Genomic DNA, 5,479 nt, shown 5'->3' with positions numbered 1-5,479 from the left:
GCACACAAGGTGGGAGTATTGCATTTTATTATAGCAAGAGATCCACACTGTAAAAAAAAATCCTGTAAAAAAACGGTAAAATTCCGGAAAATTACCGTTAAATAACGGGCATACAGTGTTTTGCTGTCATTATACATGAGATTTTCTGTGTTTTCTTCAGCTTTCAATGTTCAATAAGGAACTTTACTTAAATACTGTGGAAAGTTAAGTAAAAACCATGAAATTATCATTCAGTTTGAACACTGCTTTAATTCAAATAATCAGCCGTAAGTGCAAAACAGTGTTTTAATGCAAGAATATACCATCTTAACTGCAAGAATATACCAATAGTTTGTTCAGAACTGCAATTTACTAATATTCTTTGTTCAAAACTGCAACAATATACCAGTAGATAAACCACATTGGAATCATGTCACTTTGCTGCCATAAACAGGAAATGTACACAAGGTCCTATGGCAAGCCGTTTTAGCATTTAAAAGTTTGTTTTGACTATCCATAAATATAATTTAAGATAGGAACAATTGTATTTTGACGAGTCATAATTATAATTCGACTAGACACAATGACAATTAGAGATATCTACAATTATAATTGCACTAGTAAGAAATTGGATTAGAGATATCTCTAAATACTTGACTAGTCAAAACTCCATTTAAGATATCTGTAATGACATCATATATATCTTCAATAGGGCATCACACATACACAAAGGTAATTAGAGATATCTCTAATTCAGTTTCGATTAGTCACAATTATATTTTAAGATATCTGAATTGTACCTGCTCCTTGTCGAATGTGCTGTTGTGTGACGTGAGACTAAATTTACTCCGCTCCTCCCAGAGCCCTTCCCCGACTAATGTTTAGTGCTAACTGCTAATAATAGTGGTCTGCTTTTCTTGTCACGGAGAGAAAAGCTACTGGATGAAGTGCTTCAGGGATTTTTAAATAATATCTGGATGCAGCCTTATGTGGTAAAAGGTCTCCAGCGTGCATGTATGTATAGCACTGTGATTTTAATTGAATCATGTTGCAAAACTTAAGATATCTGAATTGTACCTGCTCCTAGTCGAATCTGCTGTTGTGTGAAGTGCGACTAAATTTACTCAGCTCCTCCCAGAACCCCTCCCCGACTAATGTTTAGTGCTAACTGCTAACAACAGTGGTCTGCTTTTTAGTGATGGGAAGTTCGGATCATTTTACCGATTCGGACCTTTGAATCTCGTTCAGCAAAATAAACAAATCTTTTTTCAAATCATTTCGTTAATTTTAGCTAAATATAATTAAAATGTTACGTTTTACTTCCTTAACATGTCTACTACTTAAGTAAACGTTGATCACACTACAAACAATACAAAATGATAATGTTATAAGAAACAAAAAAGATTAATTCATTGTTTACCTGGGTCTTCAGTCTATGATTAGCTCACCTCACCTCTTATATGACAGGTCTTCGGGTTTGAGTCGTTCGTTCATCACGTGACAGTCTCTTAAACTTAATCAATGCAGTCTGAGCCGGAAAGAGAATTGATTAGTTCATCTCTCGAGTCTTTTGAATCGTTCGTTCTTTTGTCACGTGACAGCATTGGATAGAAAAATTAGTTAATTTACAAGCTTCCTTACAAACGGGTGCATTATTATTATTATTATTATTATCAATACGACTAGTCGTAATAGCATTGTAGATATCTCGAATGTATATTATGACTAGTCAAAATAACATTGTAGATATCTTCAATGCATATAATGACTAGTCATAATCACATTGTAGATATCTTAATTCCAATTACGACGAGTCAAAATTGCAGAATAGATATCTGGAATTGGAATTTTGACTAGTCAAAACTAAATTATGACTAGTACAGCAAGGAGTGTTTAATGTTAAAACGGCTTGCCATAATGGCAAGCCCTTTTGTCTTTTATTCATTCTCAGGATATGAATTCCTGATAACAACAATTCAATTTTTACTAGTTAAAATGTTAATTCTTGATATCAGGAATTAGATTTCTACTAGTAACAATTGCTATTTTTGATATCAGCAACTACATTTCCACTAGTAACAATGTTAATTCTTGATATCAACAATTCAATTTTCAATAGATAAAATGCTAATTATTGATATCAGGAATTAAATTTTAACTAGTAAAAACTATAATTCTTGATATCTGTAATTGTATTTTCACTAGTTAAACGTCACCATAGGCTGCCATTCAAATGTAATTGTTGATATCAAGAATTGATTTCTTACTAGTTGAAATTCCAATTTCACATATCAGAAATACAATTCTTACTAGTAAAAACCTTTGTTTTTGATATTAGTAATCACATGGTTACTAGTACAGACGTCTATTCTTGATATCAACAATTTGATTCTTGATAACTATTTAATTGCCACTAGTGACAATGTTAATTTTTGATATCATGAATGTGATTGTTACTAGTAAGAAAGCCATTTTAGATATCAGAAATTATATTGATATCACAAATATATTTTTAGATATCAAAAATAACAAATCTAACATGTTGAAATTAATTTACCGATATCAAGAATTCAAATTTTTACTAGTAACAAAGTAATTATTGATATCAACAAAGGCAGTAGATATCTGAAATTGCCTTTGCAACTAGTGAAAATAGAATTACTGATATCTTAAATAACATTTTAACTAGTAAAAATACTTTTACAGATATGTAGAAATGCCATTTTTACAGGTAAGAATAGCTATGGTAATGAGATCATGAATATTAATGAGATCTGGTTTTTCCACAATCCTCGTTTTAGTGTCAGCATTGGCCAAAGATGGTGGAAGAACATCCATGCGCAGAAACGGCTCCTCCTTTATTTATTTGTTTTGTCAATGAAACATGAAAATTATATCATGGCTGGATTAATTTTATTTTTTGTTAATTGTTAAAAAAAGAAGTAATTTTATGCTGTTTCTTTTTATTGGCCACCAAGTCCTTCGGATAATTAAAGGAAAAATTAACAAGGCTTTAATTTAGCTTCAACATAAAAAATAACTTCATGTCGTTTTTTCATGTGTTTATTCTTAAACCTGCTCGGGAGCTGCTTATTTCATGTAAACAGGATTAGATTGTGGCTTTATAAGTGGAGGTGATACGAGAAGTCTGTTGCACTTGCAGCCATGTCTTGCCAGTTTTTACGAGAGCAACCTGTTGTGGAAGGTGCGAGGATAATTAGCAGAGCTTTTAGAATTAATTGTGTTTTGCGACACAGAGACAGGATCCATTAGCACAGCGCGACAGTGTACTTTTTGAAAGATATAATTTTTCACGTGAGGGTGTCATTCACATCATTAATTTGTTGGAATCTCATATTAAAAGTTCGACTCGTCGGAGTCAGGCTTTAACAACAGCACAAACTCTGTGCATCGCATTGAGATTCTTTGCAAGTGGCACTTTTCTGTACACAATTGGGGATGCGGAGAACTTGGCCAAAAGTGCTGTCTGTCATGCCATTCGCAAAGTTTATCTGGTGCTCAAGCTGTTTTAGGTGTTTTTGTGGTCTTTCCAAGCCACTTAAGACCCCAAGGTTGTAAAACAGAGCTTTTTCGCCATTGCAGGTACATTCTAGGGGTTGCACAGACTAATCGACTAGTCGACTTCAGTGCTCTGCCATGACGCTTTAAGCTTGACGTCGACTAGTCGCTGGTCCTATAGAGGGCGCAACAGGATAAGAAATCTTTGAAGGAATTCCACATTTACGCTCCGTTTCCAAACAGTTCAAATGACAAATAAATGCATACTCTGAAAGCGCTCCACAAGACATGTGTGATTATATTACTGGATGCTCGAAATTGAACGGGAGAATGCACGTTTTAAACAGCTTATTGTACAGGTAAGTTAATCACCGTTCTAATCTAATGTGCTGCTGCACTGTAACACACACACACACACACACAGGCTACAGACAGTAGCATACATCACGCGCATAGAATCATTCAGCGCGGAAATGTATTGTCAACACTGTTCTGTGATTTTTCAATAAAATAGCTTAGAAACTGAAAAGTTCAAGCATATATTTCTTAATAACTAGTAAATTCCACAGCTTCACTACTAGTAGAGACATGCTGCCAGGTAGAATTAATTCACACACGCAATCGCTCTCACTAATGCATTCATATTAATGTAATCTTTACTGTGCTACTTTATCTGTATCTGATTTAGAACGAGCAGAAATCTGTGAGAAATATAACGACCCAAAGACAAAAGAACTGATAAAAAAGCTGTTATAGGAGTAACAGCCATGTGGGCAGCGCTGTGTCATATGCCATAGCTGTGCACAAGGTGTTTGTCACAGCTCCAGACTTATTTGTTCATTAATGACGTCATCAGCGACTAGTCGACTTCGACTCGACTTTCATCACATAAAAGTCGACTTCAGAAAATCAGAAGTCGTTCAACCCCTAGTACATTCTACTTGTTAATGAACATTGTGTGAATATGACCACGCTAGTAAATATGAATCGATTGTCCCCCCTAATGTGATTGGTGCCATAGACTTCACACACATTCATATCAAGGCACCACCAGGCCCCAATGAAGGGGATTTTGTGAACCAAAAGGGGGTTCACAGTATAAATGTGCAGGTGAGTTACTATTACTATTCTTGATATTTTAGATTGGTAATATACACAATGTTTTACACAAGTAAGCAGTTGATTGACTACAATGTCTTAGATGGTGTGTGACTCTATGTGCCATGTCACAAATGTGGCAGCCAAATGGCCAGGATCTGTGCATGACTCAAGAATTTTCAGAGAGTCACGTTTATGCACATTATTTGAACATGGTAAGGTAAAATATTAATGTCAAGCTCACTGTATTATTACACACAAACTTATTCTGAGCCTAACAGAACTACAATGTCTTAGATGGTGTGTGACTCTATGTGCCATGTCACAAATGTGGCAGCCAAATGGCCAGGATCTGTGCATGACTCAAGAATTTTCAGAGAGTCACGTTTATGCACATTATTTGAACATGGTAAGGTAAAATATTAATGTCAAGCTCACTGTATTATTACACACAAACTTATTCTGAGCCTAACAGAACTGCATTTTACCATTGTACAGGTGATTACGACGGGATCCTGTTCGGAGACAGGGGCTATGCCTGTAGGCAGCATCTTATGACCCCATTCCCTGACCCCAACCCTGGACCACAAACCAGTTACAATGCAGTTCTAGCCAGGACAAGGGCATGTATTTAAATGACCTTTGGGCAACTAAAGGGAAGATTTCAGTGTCTGAAGAGTCTGAGGGTTGCACCTGACAGGGCATGCAACATTGTCGCATGTGCTGTATTACACAACATTGCCACCATTAGAAAGGAGAGTACCCCTGTGGTGAGGATGTAGCCTGATGAGCTCCAGTCAGTGCACTTGGACCAACCTAGTGGCAGAGTTGCACGGGACAGGATTGTGGAGCACCATTTTTGAGAATAGATCAAATATAAAAA

At 35.7% G+C, this 5,479-nt stretch overlaps 1 pseudogene; it reads left to right on the top strand.

Annotated features, from left to right (window-relative positions):
• The first annotated feature begins 3,144 nt into the window (after positions 1–3,144).
• LOC107572375 (putative nuclease HARBI1) lies at positions 3,145–5,459 on the top strand (annotated as a pseudogene).
• The last annotated feature ends 20 nt before the right edge of the window (positions 5,460–5,479 follow it).

The sequence above is a fragment of the Sinocyclocheilus grahami genome, unplaced genomic scaffold, assembly GCF_001515645.1.
Source record: "Sinocyclocheilus grahami isolate Dianchi unplaced genomic scaffold, SAMN03320097.WGS_v1.1 scaffold1740.1, whole genome shotgun sequence".
NCBI lineage: Eukaryota > Metazoa > Chordata > Actinopteri > Cypriniformes > Cyprinidae > Sinocyclocheilus > Sinocyclocheilus grahami.
The sequence above is the reverse complement of the archived record's forward strand: the minus strand, read 5'-3'. Positions and strand labels throughout refer to the sequence as shown.